General features: G+C 37.7%; 1 protein-coding gene across 5 annotated transcripts in view; it reads left to right on the forward strand.

The window, feature by feature from the left end:
- The first annotated feature begins 264 nt into the window (after nucleotides 1-264).
- Nucleotides 265-16,877, forward strand: part of MYRIP (myosin VIIA and Rab interacting protein) — a 405,480-nt gene continuing 388,867 nt past the window's right edge. For all 5 annotated transcript variants that reach the window (XM_031940030.1, XM_031940033.1, XM_031940031.1 and 2 more), the window contains exon 1: nucleotides 265-365. The gene's annotated coding sequence lies outside the window, so the exon portion shown is untranslated. The remainder of the gene's footprint in view (nucleotides 366-16,877) is intronic.

A 16,877-nucleotide genomic window follows, 5' to 3' on the forward strand; every position in this document is an offset into this window, starting at 1 on the left:
GGCACCCGAAGCTGCCGCCGTCTCCTTTTGCTCGTTTCCCCTCTGCTCGTCCTCGCTGCGGTGCCCACCGGAGGATTCGGGGACAGGCAGCCGCAGGCACACGGGAGGAAGGAGCGAGCGCGGCGGCCCCGAGGGGACCCAAGGGCTGCAGGGTGGGTGCGGTGCGCTCTTCTTAACCGACAGCTGTGTGCCCAGCTTTGGACGTGCGGCTGCTCAGCGCCGCCTAGAAGGAAGGACTTGTTGACCCCTGCCCGGCGTCCGTGTCCGAGTCTGTGCCAGTGCCAGGGAAGCCCGGGGCGCCAGGGATCGATGAACCAAGTTTCTGCCGGGCTTCCATTTTGGTGCATTTCTCTTCGCTACTCGGGGTGAGTAGAGGCGACCCCCGTAACCCCGGGGCCTTTCTCCATCGTTCTCCGCCTTTCCTCTGCTTTTTTCGGAGGCCTCGAGGTTTAGTGCTGCTGAGTCCGTGCTGCGGCCGCTGACGCTGGGCGAAGGGCGCACGGACTGAGAAGATGTGAGGTGGCTGACGGTCACGGCTTTGGTTAGGGGAGGGCGAGAGAAACGACCCTTCAAATCAGGGAGAGAAGCTGGCGACTGGGGGATGCGTGCTTGGGGGCCGGGGGCCCGGGATTGCCCTGCAGAGGCGTTTCACACCCGCGGGGCGGGTGGAGGGAAGGAGGGGCCCCGGCAGAGGGGGAGCTACGCTGCTCCTATGCCCAGCTCGCCCCTGCCTCCCTCGCGCCGCTGCGGCTTTCGAGGGACGCGAGTTACGCCGCGGCTGCGGGTGCCCTGGGGTCTCCCGGGTGCAGGTGCGGGATAGGCAGCTGTCACTTCCTTTCCCGGAGCTGCAGCCTTCCTCTTCCTACTAGCAGCTCTGTTCCTGCAAGTGTCTCTCCAGTTATAAAGGCTAACTTTAGAGCTTTAAAATTGTCCTGGGATAGGGTGGGGATGGGGTCTTACCCCGGGAGGATAAATCCCAGTGTTTCACGTCCACCCCCTCCCGCATCCTGCTAATGTGCTGCCCAAAGAGTTGGAACTCCGATAGGCAGGAGGCACCTCTCACTTCTCCCAATCCAATCTTCTGTCTTTGCCCCCGAGGACAGACAAAACATAAGCAATTGAACTGTCTTTTCATAAACTGTCTTTTCTTCTTCGGATTATTGTCATCATCATCATCTTCTTCTTCTTCTTTCTTCTTTCTTCTTCTTCTTCCTCTTCTTCTTCTTTTTCCTCTTTTTCTCCTCTTCCTCTTTTTCTCCTCTTCTTCTCTCCTCCTCCTTTCCTCCTTCTCTTTCGCCTCCTCCTCCTCTTCCTCTTCCTCCTTCTCCTTCTTCTCCTTTCAATTCATAGGGTACCTCACTGATTTGATTTGGTCAAGGAATATCGACTCTCTCCTCTCATTTAAGAACAATTTCTCGGTTTTGCCAACTGCTGTTATTTCATTGCAGGGGTAAACCTGCAATGAACTGCTGGGATGGAGTAGCCCCAGGATGTGTGTGTGTGTGTGTGTGTGTGTGTGTGTGTGTAGCGGGGCGGGGAGGTGTGTGTGAAAAAGAAACCTCCACTGAGTGCCTTGCTGATCTCCATGTCATCAGTGTTGTTTCCATGTATTCCCCTGTCAGTTCTTGGTTCGTAGTTTTATTCGCCTAGTCTTAGAATCTTCAGTTCCCCTACTTTCTCTCTTCACCCCTTCTCCCTCCCCCCTTCCAGCCCTCAGTCCTTTTATTTACAGACTAATGAAACAGTAGCCCCTGTTTGTTCAAATTGATCAGCCGCCAGCTGTTTATCTCTCTGTGGCAGTGACTTTCTTAGTGCTTTAATGAAGCTCCACCTCCCTTTTAAATAAACGCCTTGGCTTTGCGTTAACTTCTGCAAGTGTGTTTATGTGTTTGGACCTGAGTCCTTTCTGCCAGTAACCATGATTTGTATTTGTATAAGCGTTAAACTCTTACGTCCACATTTCTTTGGGGCCAAATCATTTGCCTGCCTTTTAAAGTTTAAGAAGCACACCCACGTCCCCAAATCATGCAACCCCCCCTCCCCGTCGTGATTTACAGCGAGAATTCCTGTAGATTTCTTGCTGAGCTAGAAACCTTCTCTTAAATCTACTATTGATGAAGAAGAGCTTTTAAAAACTCTCTTTGCATTGGAGAGTCTCAGCCTATTTTAGTGCTTCTGTGAACGGCTGGAAGCTGGAGCTTTCCTGAAGGTCGGCTTTGCTTATATGTTGCTTCCTTCCTTTATCCTCTCTGACCTTCCTTTCCAAGTCCCAGTTCTTCCCCTTATTTTGGAAATTTACTAACTTGGGATAGTATCTTAGGTTGGATTAGAGAATAAAGTTTTAAAAGCACGCTAACAGATACAGGAGAAGTAGAAGATGCAAGCTAGTTCCCTCTGTATCCCCACTGCATCATAATTTCTTAGACAGCTCCACATTTGACAGGCAGTCTCTGAGAAAAATCTGAAGTATTTTGTTTCCTTTCATTCTTTTTCTGGTCTATATTGCATGTCACTGTTATTCTGTTTAATTCTTTCTTCCCCCCTTTGTGGAGCAGGAATTTTGTGCCATGGGTCTCAAATGCTCTAATTAATCAATAAGCATCTATTAAGCTCCTACTACATTCTTGTCACTGAAGATAACAAATACAAAGACAGAAACAATCTTTCCTCAAGAAAGCTTTTGAAAGATATGGTGTTATGGGTTCACTTACAATTAAGAAACAAGTATGTTTTTTTTTTTTTTAATTCCCTTCTTAATCTTTTGCTTTATCCCATACTACCTTTTACTTTACAAATTACAAATTACTTTATAAATTCTTGATTAAGCAATGAGTATTTCATACTGGGCACTGTGGAGTCAAAGAATGAATCAATTCTTGATATTTAAGGGAAGAAATTTCCCTAGGAAGTATGGATGTTCTCTTGTATGCACTTATTAGGTGTGTGTTTGTCTTGTTTTGGCCCCATAAGTAAGCACTCAAGATAGGGACATTCAATGCCTCTATTGCTCCATATAAAGCAAACAACTACAATCTGATTAGTTTCAGATGACGCAGTGCAAGAAGGAAATTGATAAAGTAAAAGAAAAGATTCACAAAGGATATAATAGCCATCTTTAAATACTCACAAGATCATCATGTGGAAAAGTTGTTAGATTTAGTCTGTCTGGAACTAAAAAGCAGAAACAGGAGCAATGTTTGGAAAGAGTACGTTAAGTCTGGCTAAAGGTGATGCAATTCATGGCTCTTATGTCCTCTGAATTTTCTCTTTTGCAGGTCGAGCATTTCTCATTTCCTTTAACCAATTTTCATATAGCATGAACTCAAGGCTCTTCAGCATCCAGGCTCTGTATTCGGAATACTTTTTTTTTTTCCCTGAGGCAATTGGGGTTAAATGACTTGCCCAAGGTCACACAGGAAGTGTTAAGTGTATGAAGCTAGAGTTGAACTCAGGTTGTGCCACCTAGTTGCCTTTCCTACCTTTTTTTTTTTTTTAAATTCTGAATACTCTAGTTTTTATCAATTTCTTTTTTATTTTTCAAAATAATGGTAGATATGGGGCAATTTATTAACTCCTTGTTCCTCAAAGCTATGCCTATCATAAAGTGGTCCAAGTTGACTTTTCTAGCTGACATGTCACACTGTTGAGTCATTCTAAGCTTGTGCTCTACCCAAGTCACGAATTTGCTTCAGATAAATTGTACCTGACTGTGCTTCCTCAATGGCACACTTCTAAAGTTGAGTTTTTGAACCTAAGTGCAAGAGTTTATAGTTATCTCCATTGAATTTCATCCAATGAGATTCAGCACAAATGCTCTAGACTAGATACTTACTGTCAGAAATTATCCATTAGCTCTTCTGGACATCTTTGAGTCATATAAAATGTGATGATGTTCATGTAATATATATGAAATGAATACCAGTAAGGGACAGTATAAACTTTTTTTTTCAATTTCTATCCCCCCCACATCATTTTATGTTATTTGAGGAAAAGGACCATGTTTTATCCTTTTGAGTATGTATTCCATCATACCAGCATATTCAGTCAATAAACATTTATTAAACACCAACTGTATGCCACACACTATGCTATGTTCTGGGGATACAAAAAAAAGCAAAACAAACAAACAAACAAAAACCCAGCCCCTACCCTTGAGAATCTCACAGTGTAATGAGAAAAACAATATGATGCAATGATGTAAAATGTAAAAACAACATAAATGTATATGTGTATATGTGTGTAATGTATTTTTTGAAAAAATCAATAGAGGAAATATACTAGCAATAAAGAACATTGGGAAAGGCTTCCCGTAAAAAGTGGGATTTTAGCTGGAACTTGAAGAAAGCCAGGAGACAGAAGGGAAGAAAAGCATTCCCAGCATGGGGAAAATTAACATGCCTGGAATTGATTGATAGACAATTAGCTAGAAGATCAGTGTCATGTAGTAGGATTTCAGTAAATACTGGCCCAATTTATTGGAAGAAGTTATATACTTGGCTTGTTTTATGCAAGAAATAAGCACAGCTTTGGGAGAAGAAAGAAGTTAACAGTTACAGACTGGAGTCAGTCTGCTTTTGAGTTATCACAAGGCATGTTAGAGGATTGGTGAGTGGGAAGGAATTGGCACTTATTAAGTACCTGCTATATGCTAAGCACTATGTTAAGCTCTTTACAAATATTATCTCTTTTGAGCTGTATAACAATCCTGGGAGAATAGTGCTGTTCTTATCCTCATTTTACAATTGAGGAAACTGAGGCAGACTGAAGTTCCCATTTTTCAGTGTCTGATTTGAACTCGGGTCTTTCTGATTTTAGGAGCAGCTCTCTATTTGCTTCACCCTGTAACTGTCCCTAGATCATGCTGTGGGCATGGGGTGGTTGAGGAACCAGAAAAAGGAGAAGTTTGGGCATTGCAGAATTAGAATTGAATACTTGGGTGTCTTCCTTGTGACTCAAGAAGGGAAATAGAGCCGAGCCTTTACTTTTGCTGCCAACAGAAAATGTAACAGGATCATTCCCAAGGGCACAGTAAAATTCCTCTGCACACCAGTACTAAGTATTCCTGTGCTCTCAAAGTAATGCAATACCAGGTAAAGGATAGAAGAGATACAGAAAAATCCCATTAGAGTGTGTTGCACAGTCTTATTTCTTTCTTTTATTGAACTTAGATTTTTAAGCCTAGCTAAGAGCTGTACCTATTTTAAGCATATTTTTTTTCATTCATTTGATATGTCTTTAGATCAACATTTATCAAAACCCTACTATGGACAAGGTGTGGTTCTATTCTCCAACTGGAGGATTAAAAAGAATGATATAAACCTTGCCTTCAAGGACCTTGCAATGATAATGATACTAGAAATTTATAAGGCACTGACTGTAAAGTTTGAAAATGGTTTCACTTACATTGCTATTTGATTCTCAAAATAGCCTTGGATAAGAGGTAATACAGGTCAGTCGAGTGAATAAGTATTTATTAAGTGACTGTGCTAAGTGCTAGGGATCTAAATAAAGGCAAGAATGGATCTGCCTTCAAAGAGCTTACATTCTAATAGAAGACAACATAAGATGTCTCGGAAGGAAGACACTAATATTAAAGGAGATCCAATATACCTCCTTGTAGAAAGTGGCATTTTAGTTTGATGATAGTCAGGAGAATGAACATTATTCCTATTTAATGGATGAATACAATTAAAATTCTGAGATGTTTCTGTTCTTAAAGCCAGATCCTCTTACTTCATTTGTCTTTTCATTATATTTACTTAAGAAGAAAGACCTTCATTTAAAAAGGCCTGGGTCTCCCACTAAATCCCCAGTCATCACCAATCATCCTGATTTATGTCTTGCCACTGGATCACATGATTCTAGAGGAGAGCATGAGTTTGATGATTTTGCTCAACTCTGCCTCAGTTAAATTCAATTCACTAAAAAAATCAAGACGTCACCCTAGATCATTGAGAATGGACAAACAATATAACATAAATGCCCAATGAGTCCCATAGACCAAAAATAATTGCTAAAAAAGAAATTAAAGGAATTAGAAATGCCAGTTGATTGGGATGTTAAAGAAAAGTTTCATGGAGCTAGTAGAACAGGAGGCAGCCCTTAAAGGAAGGTTAGAAGTATGATAGGTAGGGAGTATAGCATGATCAATGTTGTATTCAGGAAGGAACTGTCCCATTGCAGTGGTATATCTAAAGCAGGAGAGTCATAAGTGGGAGTCATTTAGCACTTTCCAAATCTTAAAATGCTATATAAATGTGATTTGTCATTATTATTGTGTTTACTGTCTCTCAAATTTATAATCTTTAGAATATTTAGGGCAATTGTTATCATCTCCATTTTACAGATGAGGAAATTGAGACTCAGAGAGATTGACTTCCTTTAATCTCCTCTATCAAATCTTTGCGCTTATAATTCTACCATTAGAAAAGCAATAATAATAATAGCTAAAATTGATTTAATATGTACTATATTCCAGATACTGCGATAAGGGTTTTGTGGTTATTATTTTAGTTGATCTTCACAACAACTCATAGGAGGTAGATGCAATTATTATTCCCATTTTATATATGAGGAACATGGAAGCAAAATGACTTGCCCATGATCAATAGTTAGTGTCTAAAATTGGATTTAAATTCAAGTCTTCCTGATTTCAGGCTCAAGGATCTATCTACTGAACCCCACTCAGCCTCTTCTCTTCATAATGCAAATTATTCTTCATCTTTCATTTTAAAGGGGACCAATCATATCATGGGATTATGCCTTGACTAATTTGTGAATTGGATTTAAATCCATAATTACACAAAATACATAATTACACAAAGTTGTCAACATCAATCTCTCTCCCAGAATCATAAAAGTCCAGTGGCAAGACAAAAAATCAAGACAACTGGCAATGGCATGGGCAGAACCAGATAACCTTGGCATCTTTCATGTCTGAACAAGCTCTAAGCTCTCTACAGCACTTTCTTAAGCTGCCTTCATGGCCATTACATCAATATTTTTGGGGGGATATAATATTTAATCATTGACCCATACAATGAATGATTTTGTTAGATTACATTCAGAGGAACAGGATGGGAGCAGTTGGGGGAGGGGGGAGTATATATTGGATGCCAATGGTTAGCCTGGCTTTAAAATTGTGTCTTATTTGTGGCCAAAATTTTTCTAAAATACCTAAATGTAGAAGAGATTGACACTAAAGCCTGAATTGAATTTTTTTATGGATGTCAATTGTATAAGTAATTTTTTTCTCTTACCCTGGGCCATTATGAATTGGAGATATTTATATCCTTCATATAGAATGGAGAAACATTTCATGGAAACCTTCACTATGGTGATTTATGACAAGGTTCTAGGAATATGGTGGACTTACTTCTGGGAAGAAGAAGGCATACATTTTACTCATATGACTCAGAATTAAATCTGACAAAGCAGATGAATGAGAGAAAGAATTCAAATACAATTATGGGAATAAGTGATATCTGTGGAACACAAAGGCTGGAGTTGTTCATTGTTGCAGATTTTGTAATAATCATTAATATCCCATATTATATCTGTTCAGAAAAAAAGAGATTACATCAATGAAAATCAATGAAAAGGGAAGGGCAATCAATCAGTAAATATTTATTAATCACCTATTATCTTCAGGCACTGTGCTAAGTGCTGGTGGTACAAAAAAAAAAAGGCAAATGACAGTCTGCCCTCAAGGAGCTTACAGTCTAATGGTGGCACTGAATTTGTAATAAAATATCTGATCTTTGCCATTTACTATTTATGTGTCATTGCCCAAATCTGCCTACTCATCTTTGCCTTAGTTTGCTCATCTGGGAAATGAGGAATCTACCTTTTAGGATTATTGAGAGAATCAAATGAGAAATTGTTATGTAAATCAAGTTAAATGTTACAACATTGTCTCCTCTTTAACAATTGATATTATACATATAAAAATTTAAAAATCACCTTTCATACTTTATCTTTTCACTCTCACAAAACTCTATGAAAAGATCCTGTGGGTACCCATTTAAATATTTAAATGGATATTTAGAATAAGGAGACTGAGATTTACATAGTCTTGCCCATGATTTATACCTAAATCTCAAATCAGTATTCTCTGTACTGATTTTAATAATAATTGGAGCACATAGTTATATTTCATTTTAAGATTTGCAGAATGATTTTATTACAACAGTGGCATAAGATGGGGTCATTGACAATGACTTTTAGAGGCTACTCAGTGAAATATTTCATATGCTGTGATTTATCACACTTTTCAGTGTAAAAATTATTTTTACAAGTTTAATGATCATTTTTCAGTTTAGAATACTTAGAATAGGGATAAATTTCACAGAAAAAATAAGTATGATGACAGCGAATAAATGAAAAAATCAAGGCCCAGAAGTATCTTAGGCACATGATTAGGGGTTATTACTAATGTGATTCACTAGAAAGGCCAATGAACTTGGAAGAAGAAAACTTGTATCTGAACTCAGGAGACCTATTTTCCAATCCCAGCTCTGGAAAGTTTATAGTATATAAAATAATATGATAGAGTGCTACATACAGGAAGACAGCATGGCTCAGTGGAAAGGAGGTTAGATTTTGATGTCAATTCCTGGTTCAAATATTGCTTCAGTCATTTTATCTGTGTGAATTTATGTAAGTCGCCTAACTTCATTAGACATCAATTTCCTACATAAAATTAGCAGGTTGGACTACATGGCTTCTAAGTTGCTTTCTAGCTCAAATTTATTATTCCATCATCTAATGGATAGAGAGGTATTGGAATCAGAGAGATATGGGTTCAGTTCTTGCCTTTGACAAATTCTAGTAGTGTGGGAACATAGGCACATGATTTCTCAGTACTCCAGAAACTCTCTGATATTCTGTTACAGACAATTATAAATTTTCATCAGTGAAGAAAGTTTCTATACCAGGAGTTTGCTATCCTTATAAAATATCAGATTGAGTGCTTTCCCCCTCCATAAATATATGGGCATTTGTAGCATGGATCCCTCTGAACATCAGGCACTTCACTACCATTCATCTAGTAAATTATAGAGATCTCAGTCTCTGTTGGTGAAAAGTTTTCATATCTATGAAATCACAGATTTTTTGATGTATTTACCTTTAGAATAATAATTAGTACTAATAGCTCACTAACAATTATTTTTAAAGGCTTCTCAATCAAATATTTCATATACAGTGATTTATCTCATTTTTCAGTGTGAAAACTATTTTTATAGGTTTGTGGTGCTTAGAATTTGCATACATTAATGAAACCTAAGGGGGAGGGGGGAAGACATGATCTTGGATCCAGGGTATAGGCAGGTGCCTCCATTTAGTTACATATCATTTTTTATCAATATAGAACATTAATCAGGTCCCTTATTAGACCTTCACTCCACACTCACCTAAAAGCTCTTTTAAAAAAGCTTGCATGATCAAGTTTCTGTTCCATTTTATTGTTATTTCTCATTGTCCATGTAGATATAGTTTTAGAGAATTTGATGTAGTCCATGTATATGTGTGTGAGAGAGAGAAGGGCGGGGAGGGAGAGGGAGAATGGGAGAAAGGGGAGAGAAGGCAGAGAAGGCAGAGGGAGAAAAGGGAAAGGGGCTGGGGAGACATAAGGAGAGAGAGTGAGAGAAAAATAATATAGAAGAAGGAGGAGAAAGAAGGCAAAAGAGAGGGAGAAGGAGGGAAAGACACACATGGAGACTGACAAGTGATAGAGACAGACTGCATGTAAGGGAGATATAGAGGAAGAAGGGAGGGAGAGAGAGATACAAGAAGACAGAGGAGGAGGAGGAAGAAAGGGAGAAATACAGAGACAGAGAAACAGACAATGACAGATAGAGACAGACCACATGTGAGAGAGGAACAGACATATAGAAGAGGGAAGAAAAAAGGGAGACTATAGAGGAGGGAAGAAGGAAGGGAGAGAGAGAGAGAAACGGGGGGGGGGAAGAGAAAGAAAGAAAGAGATAATGATTCTTTTTTCAAAGCTTTTTATGTTCAGAAATATTCTAATTAGAATTAATTCATGAAAGAAAACAGCAGTTTGATTTAATTTTTCTGGTTAACGGAAGGTTAATCAGGAACTTCTTCCCCTTGTTTGTGACCTGCTGGAACCTCGTCTGGAGACCACTCTTGTGTCTCAGATAGAATGGGATCATAGTCTCAGCAGAATCATTCCAGACCTGTAGTGCTCTAGTCATCTTTCTGAATGTAGGATCACAAGAGAAGAGATTTAGAACCAGAGGGGAGGCTATCTAATCCAAGCTCTTCATTTTGTAAATGAAGAGGCCTGGGGCCAGAGGGATATGAAGCATCTTGCATAAGGACACTTGGCTATTTAGAAAGAGGGCCAGAAAAATTTGAACTCTGCTCCCCTGATTCCAAAACCATTGCTTTTTAGGCTTTCTTGTGTTTTGCCTCATTCTCTTGGAATTAGTGTAGTTAAAAAAAAACTGGTTAATTCAAGTATTTGATCCATTTATATTACATATATGTATAAACATATCACAAACTTAGGAGAGTTTAATTTTCAAATCAAATCCAATAAGCATTTATCAAGCACTTAATCTTTTTAAGGAACTAGGTTAGCTGCTGGAGGTATAAAGACAAATACCTCAAGAACCCCTCAGGAAACTTAAGGTCTAATCAAAGCATTGTTTGGTAAATGTATTCTTCTAACAAAATTTCATCAAAATTGTTTTTGCATGCTTCCTCTCTACTTGACCATTCTAATTACTCATTTGGTAATATCTCCCATTAGGGCTTTCTTATTTATATCCATTCAACTGCCCCCACTCCTGCCCCCTGGTAATATGTCCAAACAGGTAAATAATATGACAGATCACTGGCTTTTTTTTTTTTTTTTTTTTTTTTTTTTTTTTTTTTTGCTAACATCATAGGAGATTTCGTAGTGATATTATGGTCGCCCAGCATGTTACATACATTTTCTTCTCATCCTTCCATGAATTCTCTTTTGAGGATTCAGCCAATATTCTGGCAACATTCTTTGATCTCTTTTTATGCAAATCTTCTCTGGTCACTTAACGGTCTCTCCCTCATCTCTCCATCACCCTTTGAACCACACTATGTATGACATCTTCCTTACATTCATGATTATGTGATGGTTTCATATTTCATCTATATAAAGACTGACACCATAGATATTTTTAATAGCAGAGAGGAAAATAGACTTCCAAGTCTCAAACTGCTTTTGCTTGTGAAATTTACTATAGCATCAGAATGAAAATTTTGTAATTTAACATGTCACTAAAACTGATATAATCTTTTGGAGTAATTCAGTAAGAAAAGCCTAATGACATTGTAATGTAGGTGAATGCTTCTGAAAGTAGTTTTAAATTAAGCATAGAATTATTAAATTGATTTAAGGTCGGATGTGTTCAACCTGTGCATGTTTTGTTCAAAGAATGGGATGAGATTAAGGAGCCTCAATCATTTGAAATCAGTGGAATCTGTAAATGCACATGCGTTCGTTAGGATTATCATCTCTTGAAAAAAATTTTTTAGAACAGCCAATTCACCCAACCTCAGTCTCTTATTTTACAAAATGAAAAGTGAACTTACTAAGTTAGCACAAAGTAAAGGGATTTGACTTGTGATTTCATTGGTACAAGGAACTCCCCAGTAAGGAAACTCCTGCTTCAATATAATTCAGTTTATAACTCATGGAGCAATGAGAGGTTGAATAACTATCCCTCGGCTTAGTATGTGTCAATAATGAGACTTGAATCTGGGCCCTTCTGGCTTCCAGGATGCCTTTCTATTCACTAGTAATGGCTCTGAATAATAGACAAAGAATAAATCTGTATTATTAGTAAATAAGCCCTGAAGTTTTTCCTTAGATCTATTTTGACCAAACCAATATTGCATGAATTTTTCCCTGGTCATTTTTACCTTGTTTCAATATTTTATGGGTATAGTTAATGTTGCATAAGGGATACCATTAGGAAAATCTCATTGGAAAACACGGTCCCTCTATGGATCATCTATGAAACATCTATGGTAGGACATGAACTAGAATCACACAATACAAGCAGACAGAGAAGGATTAAGATTGGGAACAGGGGGAACAGACTGAAATTTACACCCACTGATGATTATTCAAAATTAGTTGATTGTGGACTGGATAGGGACTATTAAAAATTCCTTTTTTTTTCCTACTGCTTAATTCTTGTGTTGTGATTACCCTTAGGATTATTAGACTGAAAAAAAGGGTTGTATTTGATGGTGAAACCATAGGTGACAAAATCAATGGTTTTATGCTCTTTGATCCTTATAGTTTTCCTAAAGCTGAGCTGAACAATTAGGGCTATGCTCATTTTGGTTAGGCTTGCATTAGGAACCCTGACAAGACAAAGATAGAAGCATGGTGACACAACTTTAAGTGACCTTGAAATAGTTTATTTTAATTAAAAATGTTTCTGAATCTTCTGCTGCAGGTAGATGTATTCCTGAAACCACTCAGTTTGTGATACTAGCATAGGCTGAACCAGCCAATGGGAAGTATACTTTAACAGAAAGTAATTCTTCTCTTCTGGGCTGAATTAACCATGAGAGAGTTTTTATTGTTTGTTTGTTTTTTTAATATTGATCAAATCATCTTTTCTCTGTCTCTGTTTTTTATGACTTGCTAATGAGATATTATTTGCTTGTGATGAAATCTGTATATGACTTTATTGCTTATGTTTTTTTAGTGGATGATCATAGGACCAGCCCATGTGCAACACTTCCTAGTGGTTCAACAGTTTTGTTTAATTCCAGAGATGGAAACAAATAAGGGCTTATTGCTCATATGATTGTGGTCAGTGCTTTATTTTTCTCCTTTGTGTTTAGGAAAAAGCAATTAGTATAACCACCACCACTACCACATTCTTTCTTCTTCTTCTTCGGCGGCATCTTCTTCATCATTGTCCTCTTCTTCGTCTTCTTTTGTCTTCATCTCCTCCTCCTCCTCTTCCTTCTCTTTTTCTTCTTTTTCCTCCTCTTCCTCTGCTCCTCCTTCTCCTTTTCCTCTTCTTTTTCTTCTTCCTTTTCTTCCTTCCATTTCTGCTTCTTCCTTCTTCCTCCTTTTCTTCTTTTTTCTTCTTCTTTCTCCTTTTCCACTACTACTACTACTATTACTATTTATATAGTACTTCATGGCAGTTTGGCAGGATAAAATACCAGATATTGAGGTTCTTTCTCAAACTAAACTGCCTTGCATTCCAATTCTACTGCAGAGCACAACTTGTTGGGCTGGCCACATTGTATGACTGCTAAATGTACACTTGCCAAAAAAATTTTTTATGGAGAACTCACACAGGATAAGTGCTCACAAAGTGGTCAGAAAAAGCAATACCAGGACACTCTCAAGGAATCTCTTAAGAAATTTAGAGTTGACTATATGACATACGATATCCTGGTGCAGAACCAGCACAGCATGTTTTCATCAGAGAAGGTGCTGTGCTCTATAAGAAAAGCAGAATTAAATTAACTCAGAAGAAACTCGAGGTGGAGAATCCACTCCAAGTATTTCTATGGACTGTTTGTGTCCACCCTGTGGCGGAGCATTCTGAGTTTATATTGATCTGACCAGCCACAGTCAGACACACTGTAATTCAACTCTAATATAGTGATGTCATTTCAGCCCTCTTTGAGAACAAAGGACAACAAACAATAAGTATATTTTACAAATATCTCATCTGATCCTTACAACATCCTTGGGAGGTACTATTATTACCCCCATTTTACAGATGAAGAAACCGGGACAGGCAGAGTTTAAGTGATTTGCCTAGAGTCCGACAGCAAATAAATATATGAGGTGGGATTTGAACTTAGGCTTTCCTCACTTCAGATCCTGCATTCTAATTGCTTGGTTTTGCCTGTTCTAACACTGGCTTCACTTCTTGGGTTAGTAAGGAGTATCCAGAAGAGATACTAGAGATTTTCCTATCTAATGTGTCAAACCAACAAGAAGTACTCTTTATTCTTATTGTCATTTTTCAACTGACACTAAGATATATTTAGTTTCTATCTCTCACATCTGTGAGAAAAAGGTTAAAGGATCTAATCGCTCACACAAGCTTTTGATTTTTTTTGTATTTTCAACAAGTAAATATTAAAGGGACAAAGAGAGACAAAACATATCAGAAATTCATACAATATTTATAAATGTAAATTCTTGGAATTAATTTTTAGCCCTTCAGATTTTTTTTTTTAATATTCTGAAGATTGGGAATTCTTGTTATTGAACTACTGATAGAATTTTCTTCTAGAAATAATAATTTCTAGTTATTGCTAACTTCTTTTAAAAAGAACTTTTAAACAGTTAGAATGAGCATAAAGAGGGGTCTGTTTTTTTTTTTTCCCTGTACAGGAATTATTTTTATGTGGTAGAAAGAAGGATTAGGCCAAGTGGAAGATCAAGGAAGAGTATGATATGGCTAAAGAGACTTTTAAACTTCTTTTTATTCTTCTCTCCTCCCCACTGTTTTGGGGGTGATGGTGGAAAGAGAGACTATCTCACCAGCCTAGAAATACAGTAGTCTCTTGTGGGCCTAGTCACATTCCTGAGGGACATGAAGGCTTTAACTAGTTTTTTCCTAGCTGAGTTGGTGTGCCCTTCCTTAGCTTCCTAGAAGCTTGCCATATTGGTGTGGGATTTAATGTAGACTCCCAGATTAGCTTTAATCCAACTGCATCCAGAATTTCCAAGTTCAAGCAATTCAGCAATATCAGGGACTCCAATTCTGTGCCATGAAACCCACTTCTACTGCTTTAATGTTGTTCCATCTCCTCTACCCTAACCCAAAAAGGCATGCTTTTATGGAAAGGAAATCTTAACTTTGATATAAAATTTGCTTCATGAAGTAAAAAGAAAGAGCCAAATAAAGCTCCTTCTGCACTGGGAGAGTGGTGGAAAACAGGGAATCAATCTTTAATTTGAAATTAGCTAAGTTTACTATAGAAAAAATGTAAGAGTTCAGAGAAGCATGGGAGTTTTTGAGGAATTGAAAAAGTGAACTAAGCCAAGCCAGAAGAATATGTCTCCAGAAATATAAATTAACCAAGTATAACTATGAATAAAACCAAAACATAAAATGAAACTGGACCTGTATACAAATGACCAAGTTTGAAACCCCAAAAGAGCCAAGAAGGTGTACTTCTAATATTCCTCCACAGAGGTGGAATACTGTAAATATGGAATATTGTATATACTGTGAGACATAGTTGGTATATTGGATAATTTCTCTGACATTTTTCCCTTTATTTAAAAAAAGTTATTTTTAAAATAAAATATAGCTCAGTGGAGAGAGAAGGGGGTAGATAGATATGTTAGGAAATAAAGGAGATATAAAACCAAAAAATGATAACAAAGTAATATCTAAAAAGAAAAGGGGAGTGGAAGGTGCCTAGTTTTGTTTTTTTTGCTGTTGTTTGTTTTTTTGTTCATCTAACAAACTCACCACTGGGTTCAAATCCTCTTTAACCTTTATTCATTCTATGACTCACTGACCAAATCATTTAATTCTTTTGGATCCTCCTATATAAATTTCCTCCTATATAAAATGGGATTGAAACTACTTCAAATTGTTATTGTGAGGCTCAAAAATATGTAAAGCATTTTATCAATGGGAGTCCTTTCTAACAACAATCATTAATTCAATTGTTCTGGTACTCTTTGTTGACTCACAGTCTCATGATCAAAAATTTGATATGTTACTGGTAGCATTGGATAATTTCCATGTTGACTTTCTCACTACAAACGAAATAGGAAGAGATAAAGACATTATATCTAAATGGAACAATGGTTTACAGGTTCTATTCAAATGAATAAAGGAATTACAGGCATTGTTTTCTTAGTTTCTTAGTACACTCAAAGGCTAAGAGAAACATCATTTTATGGAGAAGACAATTTATTAATTCTCACTTATGTACCAGGCACTCAGCTAAATGCTTATATACAGAGTAAGTGGGAAATAATTTCAGAGGGAATTGAAGGGGTAAAGGAAAGGCAGAAGATAGGATTTTAGCTGAAATTGTATGGGAAACAAGGAAGCAAGGAGGAAGAGATGAGAAAGGAAAGAATTCTAGGAAATATTCTATAGGAAACAGCTAGTGAAAAATGCATGGAGTTGGAAGGTGGAATGCCTTGTTTGAAGAACAACAAGGAGGCTGCTGTCACTGGACCATAGAGTAAATGGAGGAGGGTAAAGTATAAGAAAATTGGAAAGGCAGAAGGAGACAAGTTATGATGTGTTATAAAAGTCAACAGAGGACTTTGTGTTTGAGCCACTGGAGTTTACTGAGTGGGAATGGAACATGTTGAGACCATGCTTGAGGAAAATAGTTTGTAGCTGAATGAAGGGTGACAGGGATTAGACAGAGACTTGAGGTTGGGAGACCCACCAGCAGGCTATTGCAACAATTCAAGCACGAGGTGATGAAGGCCTATACAAAAATGGTGCTGAGGAGAGAATGTTGTATGTACAAGAGATATATCAAGGGTAGAATCGACAGAACTTGTTAAAAGATTAGATGATGAACTAGAATTAAAAAGTTGAGAAAAGTACCTGAGACTGAGAGGATGGTTTTGTACTCAATAGTAATAGCAAATCATGGAAGTTAAGAGGGTTTTGGGTAATAGATAATAAGTTCTACTTTAAGCATATTTAATTTAAGATATCTATGGGACATCCAGTTCAAGAAAACAAGTTGAGGAATATGAGATTGAAGGTCAGAAAAGGTTTGTTGTTGTTTAGTGGTTTTAGTCATGTCTGATTCTTTGTGACACAATTTGGAATTTTCTTGGGAAAGGTACTAGGGGGATTTGCCATTTCCTTCTCCAACTAATTTTACAG

The sequence above is a fragment of the Sarcophilus harrisii genome, chromosome 5 (genome assembly GCF_902635505.1).
Source record: "Sarcophilus harrisii chromosome 5, mSarHar1.11, whole genome shotgun sequence".
Taxonomy (NCBI): Eukaryota; Metazoa; Chordata; class Mammalia; order Dasyuromorphia; family Dasyuridae; genus Sarcophilus; species Sarcophilus harrisii.